We start from the raw sequence: 20,154 nt of genomic DNA, 5'->3' as shown, positions 1-20,154 counted from the left end.
TTGTACTTTTTTTGGATCAAAGAATGAGTGTTAAAATGGCCTTGTCAAAGTCCAGACCTAAATCCCATAGAGCATCAGTGGCAAGACCTGAACTGCGTTACAGTGCTCGTAGACATACAAAGCTGCAAGAGAAGTATTGAAACAAGTAACTGAATACAAATGCACACTTTTTTTTTTTTAATTGCTTGAAATCTTTAAGAAAGTAACACATAGATTCTCTTAGTCGATGGGGAAAACATTTTATGAAAATGTTGGCAATGTATGGGGAGTATAATTTTTAAAATTTTGAAAGGAAGTCATTTTATTTAAATGGGGGGGTTAGTGTCCAAATAGAAAACGTAAAACACATTGAGAAACATTTTTGGGATAAAAAGTTATAAAATCTAAATTTTATAAAATACCATCTTTTTTAAAAAAGTGTTTTAGAAAAAAATGAGAATTAAAGCAAGACTTGGTAACTTTTCAATTTTGGATGATTTTAACGACATGGTGGAAAAACCGGTAGTGGTTTGCCTTAAGGAAGACTGCGTTTTCCATGAGGACCAGTGCACACCCGCATGGTGTCGTAAAATCATCAATCAATCAAAAATCCATCTCCCAGTCGCCTGCAGATGGATTAAACAACATGCCTGTTTCTAGCAGCTGTGTGAAGGATGAATAGTAAGGTAATGAATCCAGTTGTGGCTAAACAATAGCATATTACGGTTAGCAACGGCGTGGCTTAGTGTGGCTAACCCACCCTCCACCCGAACTCGTCAGCACTGGGGGGGGGTCATACCAGCGAGTGAAAGCCGGGCCAATGTTTATTCTGTACATCCTGGTAGCCTCCATTTTTTCATCATCAGACAAAACTTTTTGTCTCTTTTGTTGCTTTGCCATCTTTGCAGAATTTGCGCAAAAGCGTTCGCATCTTTATAATGAATGGGAAAGGAGGAAGTGACGTATGCCGTAAAGCAGTCAGCACATTTGTAGTTTTTTTTGTGTGGCAAGGTTCCTGCCACCCTCCTCAAATTTAATTATGCCGGTGAAAGCGATACAGAGCCCCTCAAGATAAAGTGTCATTCAACTAGTAGTCAGTCGACATACTAGTATTATCACAAATGTTATGAAAATATTTATATTATATATATATATATATTTATAATATATAAAGGTTAAAAAGTTAACTAGTAAAAGCTCTATCAACCGTCAACTATATCGAGACCAAGCTATTCTGACCGATAAGTAATCCCTAAATATTTCTAGTATGTATATAAAGCCGAATTAAGTTGTCCTGATTTAAGTAAGACACGTATAGACTAGGGATGCTTAATACTTTGTTTGTACTTCCTAAATACTTCTAGTACGTATATAATGCTGAATTAAGTTGTTTTGATTTAAGCAAGGCACATTTATAGATAATTGTTGCATCATTAATACTTTGTACTTCCAAAACACTTCCAGTATGTATATAAGGCCGTATGAAGTTGATCTGATTTAAGTAATGCACATGTACAGATCAGGGTTGCATGATTAATGCTTAGTCTATAAGAGTCACGCATGTCTCACACAACACTTTCCTCTACTGGCGCTTATATCATGTTCTTTCTGGGTTATCTGCTTCACCTCTTTATGCACGTTTTCAACACACACTAAGTAAGGTGCTAAAATGTCTAGTCTAAAATGCACAAACTGGGGTTCTCCCAATCTGATAAATGTACAAGCTGCAACGAAGATACTTCAGACACATACTTTCATGCTCTTTGGCAATATAAACCAGTACAAGAGTTCTGGTCACAGGTAACGAAGAAACTCTTCCCTTTAGAACTGCAGGGTTCCATTGTCTCCAAATCTTTGTCTGCTTGGCAATCTGAATACAGTGAATATCTCAAATCATCAAGTCCGTCCACTACTGGCAAGTTTAACGATAGCCCAAAAAAAACAATATTGCTGAATTGGAAAAAACAAACAAAACATTAACATGAACCTATGGCTAAATCTAATCATTGAATATATAACATTACACGTGGGGTTAGGGGTGCGTCCCCTCTTCCAGTCCCTGAAGGCCGGTTGATGGGGGCACAGGTGGCCCTGGATCCCGGGGGGGTAACGATGGCTCCTTTGCTGGGCTGCGGGAGGAGGGATGGGCTGCGCTGGCTCCCCCAACCCCATGCGCCCTCCATCCCCAGGCTGGCTGGGTGGGGGCCGTGACCCTGGGGTGGCGCCCATGCGGTGTCTCCCATCTGTGGTGCCCATCTGCGTGGCTGTCGCGTGTTGGTGGGGCTCGCTCCTGGCTGGATGTGATTGGGCGCGCTCGGGTGGGGGTGCCCCCAGTGCCGGGATTGGCGATGGGGCAGTGTAAGGTCGGTTGCCGACTGGCTTACACTAGCAAGGGATTCACACAATTACTGGTTTCTTGATCACAGAGCTTGTTTGTGTACACTCCACCCTTCCCAATGCAAAGGTTGCCCAAGACTTAAATAGCACTCGGCACACTAAATGCTAATGCTAGTGAGAACGCAAATGCTATGCTAACGCGCCGAGCCACCTAGCATCGCATTTCCAACAGCGTCCCTCCTTCCTCCCGCCCGCTCTGCTCTCTCCGTGTCTCTCGTCGTTCAACCAAATTGGAGTAATGCGCGCCTTCCCATCCTCAGTAAAGGTAACTGTGTTGCAAAGACGGGAAAAGTAATTAATTATATTACTCATTACTGACAAAAATAAGGCTGTTATTAACAACACTGCTCACCACATGTTTCGGCTCCATATGCAAAATAAAACTAAACAACGAAAGAATCTTGCAAAAATAGAAAAAAAACCAAATCTCATTATCAGTATGAGCTACTGTGTGTAGAATTCTGAGGAATAAAATGAATTGTGGAACATTACTGCAACATAAAATGTGGAACAAGTGCAGCGCTATAAATTTACATATAACACATTCATTTATTCACCTGCTACAGTGGGGAGAACAAGTATTTGATACACTGCCGATTTTGCTGGTTTTCCCACTTGCAAGCCATGTAGAGGTCTGTAATTTGTATCATAAGTTCTCTTCAACTGTGAGGGACGGAATCTAATAGAAAAATCCAGAAAATCACATTGTATAATTTTTAAATAATAAATTTGTATTTAACTGCATGAAATAAGTCTTTGATACATTACCAACTAGTAAATATTTCAGCTCTTAGTTCTTATTTTAAGAGCCCCTCCTGTTCTCCACTCATTACCGGAAGTAACTGCACCTGTTTGAACTTGTTACCTGTATAAAAGACACCTGTTCACATGCTCAAACAAACAAACTCCAACCTCTCCACAATGGCCAAGACCAAAGAGCTGTGTAAGGACATCAGGGATAAAATAATTGACCTGCACAAGGCTGGGATGGGCTACAGGAAAATAAGCAAGCAGCTTGGTGAGAAGGTAACAACTGTTGGAGCGATTATTAGAAAATGGAAGAAGTTCAAGTTGACGGTCAATCTGCCTCGTTCTGGGGCTCCATGCAAGATCTCATCTTGTGGGGCATCACTGATCATAAGGAAGGTGAGGGATCAGCCCAGAACTACACGGCAGGACCTGGTCAATGACCTGAAGAGAGCTGGAATCACAGTCTTGAAGAAAACTGTCAAGTTCAAAAATAGACCCTTAGGTAGACATTTGTAAAATTACCCAAAAATAAGGAGAGAAGATACTCAGTTTACTTGGCCAAGGAGAGCAAGGAGGGACTAGACAGTGAAATGCTAGATTACGCTGTATAGTCACCAAAATTGATCTAAAACTAAACTCATTGCTCTTTCTTTTATTAGAGGCTTGTCCTGACACAGAAAGGTTCCGCTCTAAAGGGAGGGGGAAAGCAAGCTGGAGACACCCATGTGATTTTGGTTGGCTATGTGTGAGCATGTAGGTGGAACTAACTAAATACACGTGTGTAAGCAAAGGCACTTAGGTAAAGTGGTCAGAATGACCCAGACACTTCAGTTATGCAACGCTGCGGCCATGGAAGATGTCCTCGATTGAAGGATGTCCTCGAAAGTCTAGACGAAAGTCTAGACGTAAGATGCTGAAGATGTCCCAGAAGGTCTAGTTACGCAATGTTGCGGCCATGAAGCAAGGCAGTTGTCACCCCGACCCTCTTTAACACTTTATAACACTTAAACATTATACTACAGCCTAGTATTACAAGCAATAATCATTTACTGGTTACATCAAATAAGAAAAAATATGGCAATATCCAACCATCCATCCATTATCTTCCGCTTGTTCCGAGGTCGGGTCGCGGGGGCAGCAGCTTTAACAGGGAAGCCCAGACTTCCCTCTCCCCAGCCACTTCAACCAGCTCCTCCGGCGGGATCCCAAGGCGTTCCCAGGCCAGCCGAGAGACATAGTCTCTCCAGCGTGTCCTGGGTCGTCCCCTGGGCCTCCTGCCGGTGGGACATGCCCGGAACACCTCTCCAGGGAGGCGTCCGGGAGGCATCCGAACCAGATGCCCGAGCCACCTCAGCTGGCTCCTCTCTACGCGGAGGAGTAGCGGCTCGACGCCGAGTCCCTCCCGGATGACAGAGCTTCTCACCCTATCTCTAAGGGAGAGCCTGGACACCCTGCGGAGGAAACTCATTTCGGCCGCTTGTATCCGGGATCTTGTTCTTTCAGTCACGACCCAAAGCTCGTGACCATAGGTGAGGGTAGGAACGTAGATCGACTGGTAAATCGAGAGCTTTGCCTTTCGGCTCAGCTCCTTCTTCGCCACTACGGACCGGTGCAGTGTCCGCATTACTGCAGACGCCGCACCGATTCGCCTGTCGATCTCCCGCTCCCTCCTACCGTGACTCGTGAACAAGACCCCAAGATACTTGAACTCCTCCACTTGGGGCAGGATCTCATCCCCGACCCGGAGAGGGCACTCCACCCTTTTCCGACTGAGGACCATGGTCTCGGATTTGGAGGTGCTGATCTTCATCCCAACCGCTTCACACTCAGCTGCGAACCGCTCCAGTGAGAGTTGGAGGTCACGGCTTGATGAAGCCAACAGCACTAAATCATCTGCAAAAAGCAGAGATTCAATGCTGAGGTCACCAAACCAGACCCCCTCAACGCTTCGGCTGCGCCTAGAAATTCTGTCCATAAAAATTATGAACAAAATCGGTGACAATGGGCAGCCTTGGCGGAGTCCAACCCTCACTGGGAACGAATTCGACTTACTGCCGGCAATGCGGACCAGACTCTGACACCGGTCGTACAGGGACCGAACAGCCCTTACCAAGGGGCTCGGTACCCCGTACTCCCGGAGCACCCTCCACAGGATTCCCCTAGGCACACGGTCGAACGCCTTCTCCAAATCCACAAAACACATGTAGACTGGTTGGGCGAACTCCCATGCACCCTCGAGGACCCTGCTGAGGGTGTAGAGCTGGTCCACTGTTCCACGGCCGGGACGAAAACCACACTGCTCCTCCTGAATCCGAGATTCGACTTCCCGACGGACCCTCCTCTCCAGCACCCCTGAATAGACTTTACCGGGGAGGCTGAGGAGTGTGATTCCTCTATAATTGGAACACACCCTCCGGTCCCCCTTTTTAAAAAGGGGGACCACCACCCCGGTCTGCCAATCCAGAGGCACTGTCCCCGATGTCCACGCGATGTTGTAGAGGCGTGTCAGACATGACAGCGCTACAACATCCAGAGCCTTTAGGAACTCCGGGCGGATCTCATCCACCCCCGGGGCCTTGCCACCGAGGAGCTTGCCAACTGCCTCAGTGACTTCAACCCCAGAGATCGAAGAGCCCTCCTCAGAGTCCACAGACTCTGCTTCCTCAAAGGAAGGCGTGTCGGTGGAATTGAGGGGGGCTTCGAAGTATTCTCCCCACCGACTCACGACGTCCCGAGTCGAGGTCAGCAGTACACCATCTTCACTGTACACAGTGTTAATAGTGCACTGCTTTCCTCTCCTCAGACGCCGGATGGTGGACCAGAATTTCCTCGAAGCCGTCCGGAAGTCGTTTTCCATGGCCTCACCGAACTCCTCCCATGTCCGAGTTTTTGCCTCGGCGACCGCCGAAGCCGCAGTCCGCTTGGCCAGCCGGTACCTGTCAGCTGCCTCCGGAGTCCCACAGGCCAAAAAGGCCCGATAGGCCTCCTTCTTCAGCTTGACGGCATCCCTTACCGCTGGTGTCCACCAGCGGGTTCGGGGATTGCCGCCACGACAGGCACCAACCACCTTACGGCCACAGCTCTGATCGGCCGCCTCAACAATGGAGGTGCGGAACATGGCCCACTCGGACTCAATGTCCCCCACCTCCCCCGGGACAAGGGAGAAGTTCTGCCGGAGGTGGGTGTTGAAACTCTTTCTGACAGGGGATTCTCCCAGACGTTCCCAGCAGACCCTCACAATACGTTTGGGCCTGCCAGGTCTGGCCAGCATCTTCCCCCGCCATCGGAGCCAACACACCACCAGGTGGTGATCAGTTGACAGCTCCGCCCCTCTCTTCACCCGTGTGTCCAAAACATGCGGCCGCAAGTCCGATGACACGATTACGAAGTCGATCATCGAACTGCGGCCTAGGGTGTCCTGGTGCCAAGTGCACATATGGACACCCCTATGTTTGAACATGGTGTTCGTTATAGACAAACCGTGACGAGCACAGAAGTCCAATAACAGAACACCACTCGGGTTCTGATCGGGGGGGCCGTTCCTCCCAATCACGCCCCTCCAGGTCTCACTCTCATTGCCCACGTGAGCGTTGAAGTCCCCCAGTAGAACGAGGGAGTCCCCAGAGGGAGCGCTCTCTAGCACACCCTCCAAGGACTCCAAAAAGGGTGGGTAGTCTGAACTGCTGTTCGGTGCATAAGCACAAACAACAGTCAGAACCCGTCCCCCCACCCGAAGGCGGAGGGAGGCTACCCTCTCGTCTACCGGGGTAAACCCCAACGTACAGGCGCCAAGCCGGGGGGCAATAAGTATGCCCACACCTGCCCGGCGCCTCTCACCATGGGCAACTCCAGAGTGGAAGAGAGTCCAACCCCTCTCGAGAGGATTGGTACCAGAACCCAAGCTGTGTGTGGAGGAGAGTCCGACTATATCTAGTCGGAACTTCTCTGCCTCACACACCAGCTCAGGCTCCTTCCCTGCCAGAGAGGTGACATTCCATGTCCCAAGAGTTAGCTTCAGCAGCTGGGGGTCGGACCGCCAAGGTCCCCGCCTTTGGCTGCCGCCCAACTCCCTACGCACCCGACCCCTTTGGCCCCTCCCACAGGTGGTGAGCCCATGGGAAGGGGAACCCACGTTGCCTTTTCGGGCTGAGCCCGGCCGGGCCCCATGGGGACAGGCCCGGCCACCAGACGCTTGCCTTCGAGCCCCACCTCCAGGCCTGGCTCCAGAGGGGGGCCCCGGTACCCGCGTCCGGGCAAGGGAAACTGTGGTTCATTAATGTTGCTCATCATAAGGGGTCTTTTTGAGCCATACTTTGACTGGCCTCTCACCTAGGACCTGTTTGCCATGGGTGACCCTACCAGGGGCTTGAAGCCCCAGACAACATAGCTCCTAGGATCATTGAGACACGCAAACCCCTCCACCACGATAAGGTGATGACTCATGTATTATGTATGTATTAGGTATATATGAGCACAAGCAAATATTCAATCAATCAAGCAAATATTCAATCAACCCTCGATAATTAACTCAACAAAAACCATCGGAAACACATTACGCCGTCATGGATTAAAATCCTACAGCGCACGCAAGGTCCCGCTGCTGAAGCCAGTGCATGTCCAGACACGTCTGAAGTTTGCCACTGACCATCTGGATGATCCAGAGGAGCAATGGGAGAAGGTTATGTGGTCGGATGAGACCAAAATGGAACTTTTTGGTCTAAACTTGGCTCGTCGTGTTTGGGGGGAAAAAGAGGGATGAGTACAACCCCAAGAACACCATCCCAACCGTGAAACATGGAGGAGGAAACATTTTTTGGGGCTGCTTCTCTGCCAACGGTACAGGACGACTGCACCGTATTAAGTGGAGGATGGATGGGGCTATGTATCGCCAGATCTTGGCTGACAACCTCCTTCCTTCAGTGAGAGCCCTGAAGATGGGTCATGGCTGGGTCTTACAGCACGACAACGACCCAAAGCACATAGCCAAGGCAACTAAAGAGTGGCTTCGTAAGAAGCATCTTAAGGTCCAGGAGTGGCCTAGACAGTCACCAGATCTGAACCCGATAGAAAATCTATGGAGGGAGCTCAAAGTCCGTGTTGCATGGCAGGAGCCCCAAAACCTGAAGGCTCTGGAGAAGATCTGCATGGAGGAGTAGGCCAAAATCCCTGCTGCAGTGTGTGCAAACCTTGTCAAGGACTACAGGAAACATTTGGTATCTGTAACAGCAAACAAAGGTTTCTGTACCAAATATTAAGTTTGATTTTTGTGATGTATCAAATACTTATTTCATGCAATTAAATGCAAATTTATTATTTAAAAATCATACAACGTGATTTTCTGTTTTTTTGTATTAGATTCCATCCCACACAGTTGAAGAGAACTTATGATACAAATTACAGACCTCTACATGCTTTGTAAGTGGGAAAACCAGTAAAATTGGCAGTGTATCAAATACTTGTTCTCCCCACTGTACCATCACCTCAAGTTGTCATAGTAACAATATACACCCTGGGGTATGGATGAAAAGTGGTACAAGTCTTGATCCTTGGGATACTTTGATTAAATTTGGGCACAGAAAAACCATTTGCTAATGTTTTTGTTAGGGTGCGTGACAGGAAAAGATCCCAGAGCAGGCAACTGCACAAGTGACTTTGATCAACATTTTATTTTTAACAGATCCCGGAGCATATAGACATGCATCCATCAAGTTGCAGGATGCAGACAAGGATCAGGGGGAAAAAAACAGGCTTGAGGTTCTGACGTGGGGTGCGCAGAGACAGGTCCTGGGACAAGAGCAAAAAATCATGAGGCATGAATCACAGAGAAAATACAAACAAGGTGTGATGCAACTGACAGCAGAACTAGATGAGTTGATCTGGCAATGAGTGAGGCGTCCACTGGCTTTTCAAGGTTGCTGATTGTGATAGCCTGCACCTGTGATCCCTCCACCCGTCTGACGTCCAACCTGTAAATTAGATTAAAACATGCACCCCTGCCGGAGGTGGCCCAGGTCTCAGGAGGGAAGGGCTGATGCCCTCACAGTTCTGAAAAATAAGAATGCTGTTCAATGGAAAAAAGTTTTTTTTTTTTTTTTTTTTTTTTTAACCCAGATAGAGTAACACATTTTAGAGCTGTAATTGCAATACCGTGATACTGTGATATTTTGGCTTCAGGTTATCATACCGTGAGAATATCAAACCAGCACATGCCTAATTGTTACGTCTGATTGGAATAATGGAGCCATGTGATTATTGTTGCTGTGTCTGATTGGTGAGACTAAGTCATGTAATTATTGTTGCTGTGTCTGATGGGTAGCGACTCGTGCAGCCCAAAGTAGCAGAAAAAGTAAAAAAAAAATATGGCATGGTAAAACTACTCATCCAAATACTTCCCCCCCCCCCCAAAACTACTCAATGCCATTCATTACTACCCACCTCTGTCCAATACAGAAGCCCAGGTGTCACACTTGAGTAAAAACATATTATAAAATAGTCTACAGAAATTCATTTTTACATTTTTATGGTGGTGTGCCTTGGGATATTTTTTTAATGAAAAAAACTGCAGAAGCTAAAAAAAGGTTGAAAACAGGTATAGTTGTACAATGAAAATTTAAAACTTGAGTGATAAAGGCTTTTATTTGTATTGTAAAAACTGCTCCAAAAGGTAAAATACTAGGAATGCACAAATGTTACACACCTGGGCCTAAAAAGTATACCAACATAGTTTCACAGTTTTAATATTTCAAAATGAAAAAAAAAACGAACATTTTGGTTCCATAAAAGTGGGGTTCCTGTTTTGATACTAATCTGTACCATTTACACCTAACGCTCCACCAAAAAATATTCGAAACACATTTTTAGTTTTGTATCTTATACATTTTGCTCAAATTCTGATCTCAAAAATAGTGCAAAAAGTTTCCTGAGCGAAAACATGGGGGGCGGTATCTTGGAAAATTTCTGCTCCGAACTCGCAGTTTAGACAAAACAACATGAAGTGCGGTTGGAGTAAGCAGTGTGTTGACAAAATTAAAACTGCAAAATCAAACCAAAGGAACCCACGGAATCTCCAAAAAGGGATTCGGCACAACGTAGATGAGACACCGAGACTTTCTGTACTGTGCGTGAACACCTGGAAGCGCCTATATATGGTTGGACGTGGAATGTTTTGAACAGAACGTGGAATGTTTTGAACAGAGTCCAGCTTAAAAGCGCCAGTGTGGATCTACCTCGCCATACGCCCAAATTCGCCAGCTTCTGATAATAGATTAAGGATATACCTAAAAGATTGTATGTTTGTTGTTATCACTTCGTTCATCATTGGTGGACAAAATTATAACAACCTGTCAGCCTGTATTGACTTGAGGTGTAGATTGATATGCCGGCCACTTCAGTGACTATAATGAGGTGAAATTACAAATATATCATTTGCCGAATGCAGGACGAAATATTACAAGGTATGTACATATGAACAAAAATAGTTATGTCATTCTTTTTTTATTGCAGATATTGATTGCAATAAATAGTTTGGACAACATCATTCCATTTCTTGTTTTATTTAAAATGATTGGCTTAAGGGAGCCTCGCCAAACTTTCACCCAACATTACGGTGACCCTCAGCGGCCTCTAGACGGGCTCTCCCCCGCTGTCCTCGGTAATTCCAGCTTCAATAGCATATCTTAAGTTGCTGCAGTTAAAAAGCTCGTAGTTGGATCTCGGGATTGAGTTGAGGGTCCGCCACGAGGCGAGCTACCATCTGTGCCAGCCTCTCGACCGCCCCCTGGTAGAAGGCACATAGTCGCGATATACTGTATGTCCGTCAACGTACATTAGGTGTTGTGTTGCGTTGACATAATTGTGCCATCGTACACGAACTGATTAGCAACAGGCTAGCAGCAAATAGCATCTGTTGCAGACACTGTAGTACAGTATTTGTAGTAAATAATATGATAAAGATCATCATAATTACAGTCACCCTAGTAACAATATCAAAGGCAACAAGTCGTTTCATGTGTTATAGCTAGCTTTAGTAATTTTTGAGCACCGGACACATGAAAATGCAAGGATAGGAAGAACATACCTTCCGTAACACAGCGGCAACATGGCTACAAAAACACCCGGTCTTTGTGGTGGCACGAGCTTGGCTCCACATCTGCCTTCATGAACATGTTGCGTTCCCTGTCGTTATGATGGCAGATGGATGCGGTATTTCCAAATTGTCTTTTTTAAGGGAATTTGATGAGTAATGTTACTCCAACTCTACTGTTGTTTTGGATGGAGAAAATGTCAAACGGAAGTCGCGAGCAGAAAAGCGGGAGTAAAGCGCAAGTACCTCGGAAACTTGTCTATACCCCCCACAAATCAACAGGAAATGACCACTTAATGCACCAAAATCAACACAATATGACAAGAAAAAACAATAGGATGTAATTTGAAATAAGCCCAAGTGACCCAGTAAGGTGACAAATCAGCAGGAAGTCACCAGTGATCAACAGGAAGCGACCCAAAAAATGCCCCAGAATCTTTAGGAAGTGACCTTGAAAAGCCTCGTGTGGAATTTCCCCAAAAATCAACAGGTGACCCAGAAATGCCTTAATCTACAGGAGTCACCAGAGGAAGTGACCCAAAGTAAACGTGATCTGCAAATGCTCAAAAAACAGATAGAAATTTACTTGGAAAATGCCCTAAAACTAAAAGGAAAGTGAACTGGCAATGCCCCAAAACAACAACGTGTGTACCAATCACACAATTTCTCAAGTATTTGCATTTCTAATCTATGAATACTCACAACATAAACTCATAAGTGAGACAATTTTTTGTGAATTATTTTCTGAACCTAAAGCTAACACTGAGTTTCCGAGCTGTGACTTTGGAGTCTGCCACCTTTTCCTCCTCTGGATCTGGTTTGGGTTCTGGATCCAGTTAAGGTTTGGGATCGCGTTTTTGGTCGCTACCCATGTGAAACAGTTCGATCTCATCAGAGTTGAGGGACCGCAGGCTGGTCATGCTGACAGCAGTAGAGCCTAGCCGCTCCTTGTCCACATGGAGAAGGGTGGTCTAAAGGACGCAAAAACAAGATGAAATCGGGATGATCGGGATGCCGATCGATCAGGACATCTTTAGTTGGAACACCCATGACCTCTGACGCAGACCCAGTTTTCTGACACTACACCCTACATTCCAACCCAAAACATTGTGATAGTCTCCATATTTCATGACTCCTTGAACACTGTCAAGGCACCCAGTGCCAGAAAAAAGAATGAGGCCTACAAAGAAAAGAACACAGTGCCTGTAGTCAAACATGGTGGAGGTCCAATGATGTTTTGGCCCTTGGGGTAGTTTTGCTACCTCTGGCACTGGGTGCCTTTACAGTGTGCAAGGAGTCATTAAATCTAGAGACTGTCAAAATGTTTTGTGCCGCAATGTAGGGTGCAGTGTCAGAAAACTGGGTCTGCGTCAGAGGTCAAGGGGGATCCAACAGGACAATGACGCAAAACATACATCAAATAGCACCAATAAATGGTTGGAGACAAAGCGCTGGAGAATTCTGAGGTAGCCATCGATGAGTCCAGATCTAAATCATATTGAACACTATAGAGCAGGGGTGTCCAAACTTTTTGCAAAGGGGGCCAGATTTAGTGTGGTAAAAATGTGGGGGGCTGACCTTGGCTGACAACCTTTACATAGAACAATATATTTAAGCAAATTTTAGCAAGCCATTCTGTGTGTCACATTTGCTTCATTATCTTTTTTAATTACTGTATTGGCCCTAAAATAAGACGGTGTGTTTTGCATTGAAGTAAGACTGAAAAAGTGGGGGTCGTCTTATATTCGCGGTCTAGACGTTATAGCCATTCACGACGCTAGATGGCGCCAGATATCATTGAAGCGATGTTCTGTCGTGACAGATCTCAGCTACTCTCAAGTTTAACCAGTTTGCATTATTTTATTGCAATGTTTTTCCTTTCAGATTTGTTTCAAGACTACAGTTGCAGTTAAGACTTCACTATGATGGTTAATGCAGTTATTGCAATGTTGTTGTTTTATCACAATAGATTAAAAAACCAGAAGCCATTCATTTACAAATGTGATTGCACTTTAGTTTACATATTTAAATGTTCAGATATTAAGATTTGAATGAGGCAAAATAACATGCTTTTTCTCTCAAATATATTGTTATAATCATTTGTTTCAAATGTACTGTAATTATTTTCTGTATAAAAATTGATTTGGTGTTCAAAAAGTCTTTTTTCAAACTTGAGTCTTGAAAAAGAGGGGGTTGTCTTATAATCAGGGCCGTCTTATATTCGGGCCAATACGGTAATAATTAAAACAATCTCGCAACTACCCTTGTGGCGTTCTCTTTCGACTCTCGGGCTCTTGCGAAATACTGCTGCTGTGAAATTAAACTAGCTTCAAGTTGCTGCAATTTCTCGCTGCGTATCTTCCCTGTAATCTTGGCGTACATGTCAGCGTGTCTTGTTTGGTAATATCGACTCACATTGAACTCTTTAAAAACAGCAACTGTCTCTTTGCAAATCAGGCAGACACAGTTGTTGCGTATTTTAGTGAAGAAATAGTCCAATTTCCACCTATCCTTGAAGCGTCGGCCGTCGCAGTCAACTTTTTTTGTTGATTGTCGCCATTTTAGAAAATTGGTAGTAAAGGGTCACACAGGGTAATGTTGCTTAGAGTGCTGCTGCCTTTTAGTGGGTATATGAGGAGAAGTATTTAGTTTGTAAGCTACTTCATATGCTGGTGACAGTACTGCTGACCAATTCATTAAGTCTGTGTGCGGGCCAGATGTTATTGATTTTATGACAGAGGCTGGAGTGCTGGAGGAAATTTGATCACGAGCGGCATTTGGCCCCCGGGCCGGACTTTGGACATGTCTGCTATAGAGAGATCTCAAAATTGCTGTTGCAAGAAGGCGCCCTTCAAATCTGAGAGACCTGGAACAGTTGGCAAAAGAAGAGTGGTCCAAAATTCTGAGAATCTGAGAAGTCCACAAAACTTGTTGATGTTTATGGGAAGCGATTGCTTTCTGTTATTTCTTCTAAAGAATGCGCAACCAAATATTGGGTTGAGGGTGCCAATAATTGTGTCTAGGCCATTTTTTGCATTCTGTGTAAAATTTTGTATATTTTGGCTTTTCTCTTCAGCTTTTTTTGTGATTTTCCAATGCAAATCCCCAAAAAACACATTCATACTGAAAACATTTGTAATTGCATTAATGTCTGGTAAATGGAGAGTACTTATACAGCGCATTTATCGACATTGCTACAATGCCCAAAGCGCTATACATTAACACACATTTACCCTTTCACGCACGCATTCACGCACACCAATTGTACTGTTGCCATTCAAGGCGCTTCCAACCCATTGGGGGCAATTTCGGGTTCAGTGTCTTGCCCAAGGGCACTTCGACAGTGGGCAGTCGTAGTCGAAACAAAAATATTTCATTGGAAAATTTACAGTACTACAAAGAAATACACACTATTTTAATGTGCTTTTGTTGTTTTGTTCATGACATTAAAAATGTCTCTTTGTGACTATCGATTTGAAGTGCTTTTTACGTTTTGTAGATTTGATTAAAGTACACAAAGATATTGTTTGCAAAAAAATATTGAAAAATAAAGGGCAAATAAAATACTTCAAATAATGTAAAAATAAAGAAAATTAAAAACTGAATTTTAATAAAATACATTCAGTCCCATTTAAAATGTACTATCGCTCAAGAAATACAAGAAAACAACAACACATTTGAATAAAATATTAAAAACAAATGTTGAAGAATCAAAAATTATAAACTCACTTTGAACCACGCCATAAAGCAGAAAAATCTTCAGAGCCAAGTGTGTCATTTTCCCCCTTTTTGTCAGCACGGCTCAACAAAAAAACAGAAATTCTCTTTAAAACTGAAACGAAAAAAAATAATAACACTGTGACATTAGACCAGAACAATATTTGGATATTTCTTTGTGTGTAAAACTTACCTTTAAGTGGACAACATCGGTTGACAAGTGGATGGTTTGAAATTCTAAAAAGAAATGAGCGATCAGCTGTGAGGAGGTGAAATACATAAGTTTTTTTTTTTTTTTTTTGGTTTTGATATTTAGTCTTTAAACTTAACCCTTCCAGAGAATCATTAGCTTAACTCATTCACTGCCAGGAACCAGCCCAGTTCACAGTATGAGTAAGTTTTGTGGTAGTTAAGAGGGGAATTAATTTTGAAAACACCTGTTGACGGAAATAGACATCCAATCCATTTCCGTCACTCTCCTTTTTAGATTTTTTAACGATTAAAGACACCCTTAGGAAGGGGCTATCTCATTGTTGTATCATATATTAAAGTACAATTCTCCTGAAAATTCAAAGGACAAAATGAGGGCATGGATCCATAATTTAGATTGCAATATATCAGAAAGGGAATGGGGGAAGTTGTGTGTAAACCCTCAAACCAAATACATGAACGCACGGCTGAGACTTACTCAGTACAACTGGATATTATGAGAGCATACATAACACCAGTAGAGCTAAACAAATATAATAAAAAAAAAGACATTCCTGACACTTGTTATAAAAGGAGAAAAGCTACTCTGCATAATTGTGTACAGCAATGTGGAGAAGTAAAGATGTTTTGAGATGAGGAAAAGCCATGGTTCCCATCCAATAGAGATGGATCCATTATGTGATTTTATTTCCGGGTAATGGAGCCTCGATTAGTTCCAAACATCGCTTCGACAAGGGTGTACCCCACTCATTTTAATGGCTGGCTGTCAAGTATATTGGGAGGTAAGTTGAATAAAAAACCTCTTTTGAATTTTCGACTGTCTGTATATTACACCATGTTAGACAAAAAAATGTTCCTGGCTTTTAATCATTTTATTTGTGTTGCTTGGGTCCAAACTACATAAAAAAGTGCCACTAAAAAGACCTAAGTTTGGTTTTGCTAAAATTAGAGGTTACATACAAAATTTCTGATTTTACGTCCAAGTTATGCAGAAAATATTTTATGTTAAATGTCATTTCTTTGTGCTTCCGGTCAAAATAAGTCTATAAAATAAGGAGGTAAATGTACATACCTATATATGTATAAAAGCATTAGAAAGTACACCACTAAAGAAAAGTGGAAATCCAAACCTTTTGGGAGACCAAAGGGTTTTTCTATAAAAATGCGACGAAACAAAACAAAAACGTGTTACATGGCGCTTTATGATGTATATGTTGGGCTTTATTTCTATTTGCATGGCGTAATTATATAAATATATATATATACACTATAAAATGCGACGAAACAAAACAAAAACGTGTTACATGGCACTTTATGATGTATATGTTGGGCTTTATTTCTATTTTCATGGCGTAATTATATAAATATAAATATACACTACGGTTTACCCCAAACACTAGTGTATATACTATACACACACACATATATATATATATATATAATATATATACTAGGGCTGTCAAACGATTAAAATTTTTAATCGAATTAATTACAGCTTAAAAATTAATTAATCGTAATTGATCGCAATTAATTGCAATTCAAACCATCTATAAAATATGCCAGATTTTCTGTAAATTATTGTTGGAATGGAAAGATAAGACACAAGATGGATATATACTTTACATTCAAAATACAGTACATAAGGACTACAGTATTTGTTTATTATAACAATAAATTAAACTAACATTCTGTTAAAGCGATCCATGAATAGAAAGACTTGTAGTTCTTAAAAGAAAAATGTTAGTACAAGTTATAGAAATTTTATATTATCACCCCTCTAAATGTTTTCGTTTTAATAAAATTTGTAAAATTTTCAATCAAAAAATAAACTAGTAGCCCGCCATTGTTGATGTCAATAATTTCTTACACAATGCTCCTGGGTGCTGAAGCCTATAAAATCAGTCGCACCCAAGCGCCAGGAGAGGGCGGCAAAACTCCATAAAACACAATTAACAAGCAGTTCACTGTACTGTCATTTAAATCTGTCTGAGCGGGGGGAGTGTGTTAATTGCGTCAAATATTTTAACGTGATTAATTAAAAAAATTAATTAACGCCCGTTAACGCGATAATTTTGACAGCCCTAATATCTTGGTTCGTCGTCATCGTCTTCCACTTATCCGAATCTGGGTCGCGGGGCAGCAGCCTCAGCAAAGAGGCCCAGACAGCCCTCTCCCCAGCCACTTCCACCAGCTCATCTGGGAGAATCCCAAGGCGTTCCCGGGCCAACCGAGAGAAATAATCCCTCCAGCGTGTCCTGGGTCGGCCCCGGGGTCTTCTCCCAGTTGGACATGCCTGAAACACCTCCCGAGGGAGGCGTCCAGGGGGCATCCTAACTAGATGTCCAAGCCACCTCAACTGGCTCCTCTCGACATGGAGGAGCAGCGGCTCTATTCCGAGTCCCTCCCGGATGACCGAGCTCCTCACCCTATCTCGAAGGCTGAGCCTGGCCACTCTGCGAAGGAAACTCATTTCAGCCGCTTGTATCCGCGATCTTGTTCCTTCGGTCATTACCCAAACTTCATGGCCATAGGTGAGGGTAGGAACGTAGATTGACCGATAAATCGAGAGCTTCGCCTTCCGGCTCAGCGCCCTCTTCACCACAACAGACTGGTTAAGCACCCGCAACACTGCAGACGCCGCCCCAATTTGCCTGTCAATCTCACGTTCCGACCTATCCTCACTCGTGAACAAGATTTACAGTTCTTTCTCTGACCCTTCGCCTAGGACCAATCTGTCATGTGAAACACTACCAGAGGCAAAAGCCCCCAACAGCATAGCTCATAGGGTCATTAGGGCACTCAAACTCCTCCACCACGATAAGGTGACGGCTCACGGAAGAGTTTATCTTGGTTGACGAGCGATTTTCGCTGACTTTTTAAGCTGACTGCTAACTGGGAAGATATCGCCAGGGATAAAGTCATTATCTTTTTTAAATCGTCAACTCTTTCAGAGGCTCTTTGTGACGCATACACGTCTTTATATTTGTGAGTATTGGTAGATGACCAGCATTCATGTGCTTCTTAGTTCGATTTTGTAAGCTTTGAAAGTATCACTCTCATCGGTGCGTATCAAGTTATGCATCACAACCTGTATTCTTTACATTAAATAAATACACTACAGTTCAAAAGTTTGGGGTCAACCGTAGTGTACATAATGAAAAATCATATATAATACACTACGGTTCAAAAGTTTGGGGTAGGGTTTCCCCTACACCAAAAGATTGTGGTGCACAGCCACACCAAAATAAAAGCAGTCACGCATTGCAAATGAGAATTTTTTTAAAGGTTTAAAGTAGTGTTGCACCGATACCATTTTTTTGGGCCCGATACCTGGCTGTGCAGTATCGGCTGATACCCATACCATTCCGATACCACTCCGTTTTAAATTTATATACTGTATGTAATATATGTATGTACGTATATACTGTTTATATGAAGCGCTACATACTTGGATGTGAAATCATTGCTATCATGGCCTTCTCAGGCTGCTGCTTACCTTTGTGAAACAGGAAAAAGACGAATACAAAGTGAATGCAGTATAATTTTTATTGCATACCTGGTTAGGGTGCCAAATAATAATAATAATTAATCACAGCATCTTGTCTCTCTATCAGCCTCCCTCTCTGTGCACCAGCAGCAACATACGAGTGGTAGCATTTCGCCTCGATTATAATAATGGTCTCCTCTCTGTAAAGTTCAATGGACATACTGCTCCACTGCATATTGCAACCCTCACTGTAACATAATGTCACACTGCTGTTGCCATAGTTGTGCCCTCCCTGTCAGTACAGTAAAAAGGAACCTCTGTGATGTGTCGTGTGCACATGTGATGAGAAGCACAATGAATAAAGTGTTTTTTCACTTAAGTCTCGGCCTTAAATGTACTTAGATTGAGGAAGTACATAACAAAAGTTACAACTCATTACTGACAAAAATAACGCCATTAGTAACCCCGTTATAGACCCCAATCACGTGACATCACAACTCCGCCCCCCTGACTGGTGCCGCCATATTGTCCGTCAGCTCATCAAGTTTACATATTACCGCTACGTACATTCCTCCTATTACTGCGTGTTTTTCTGCTTGTCTAAGGAATCACCGTCTAGTAAACAAACCCAAAACCTTCCTGACAATCGTTAACATTGATTAATCAAAATGGTGAAGGCATGTGTGGTCGTTGGTTGCAGTAACAGAAGATAAATGATCATTTTAGTCGTTGCTGTGTGCCCATTGTTAAAAGGGCAAATCTCAAAAGCAGCACGGTTTGTTTATCTTGGTCCATGATGCGTTTGTGTCGACAGCCATTAGACAGCGGCGAAAACATCAATATGATGCCAACACGATCGCAGACATCATCAGACGGAGACTACGAAGCTCGTCGCCACGGTCGCGCAGCAAGAGGGTGAGCGCAACAACAGGTGTTGTGCTGAAAAATAGCCGCCCTGCGTGAAATGTCCCCCTTGACGGGAGCGCCCACATGGAAACGACTTTCTTGTACCGTGAATATGTATGATTTTACTCTGCTTGAACTAATAAATGTCATACCTGTGTGATTGTCATTGGGATATGGTCGTGAAAACCTGTAGACAAATACATTTCTGTTCAAAGATGATTATGTGGCCCAGTCCACGATTTGTTACTAAAATACAGTACTAATACTTTGTGTAATTGAATTATTTAAAACTGATCTTACAGTCGTAAATCCATTACTGTAATGCGTCCATGAAAACATTTTTTCATGTTTTTCATGACATGTTTTCAGGTCAATAAAGCGTTATAAATAAGCGCTCCCATCAGGGGGGACAGTTCACGCGGGGCAGTTATTTTTCGGCACACACCGGCCCGTTGTCGATCAAGTTTCATTTTACAATCGTGACAACCATTACTGTAATGCGTCCATGAAAACATTTGATGTTTTCACGTCAATAAAGCGTTATAAATAAGCGCTCCCGTCAGGGGGGACATTTCACGCGGGGCAGCTATTTTTCGGCACACACCGGCATTTTACAATCGTGACA

General features: G+C 43.4%; 1 long non-coding RNA gene across 1 annotated transcript; it reads right to left on the bottom strand.

The window, feature by feature from the left end:
• Positions 1 to 8,776: 8,776 nt before the first annotated feature.
• On the bottom strand, positions 8,777 to 16,300 carry LOC130915752 (uncharacterized). Its single transcript, XR_009063135.1, has 6 exons — positions 16,209 to 16,300; positions 15,120 to 15,163; positions 14,939 to 15,041; positions 12,007 to 12,180; positions 8,982 to 9,171; positions 8,777 to 8,910 (listed from the first exon to the last, which is right to left on the bottom strand). It is a non-coding gene; the product is annotated as an uncharacterized LOC130915752 (long non-coding RNA).
• Positions 16,301 to 20,154: the final 3,854 nt, after the last annotated feature.

This window comes from Corythoichthys intestinalis, chromosome 5 (assembly GCF_030265065.1).
Source record: "Corythoichthys intestinalis isolate RoL2023-P3 chromosome 5, ASM3026506v1, whole genome shotgun sequence".
Taxonomy (NCBI): domain Eukaryota; kingdom Metazoa; phylum Chordata; class Actinopteri; order Syngnathiformes; family Syngnathidae; genus Corythoichthys; species Corythoichthys intestinalis.
The sequence above is the reverse complement of the archived record's forward strand: the minus strand, read 5'-3'. Positions and strand labels throughout refer to the sequence as shown.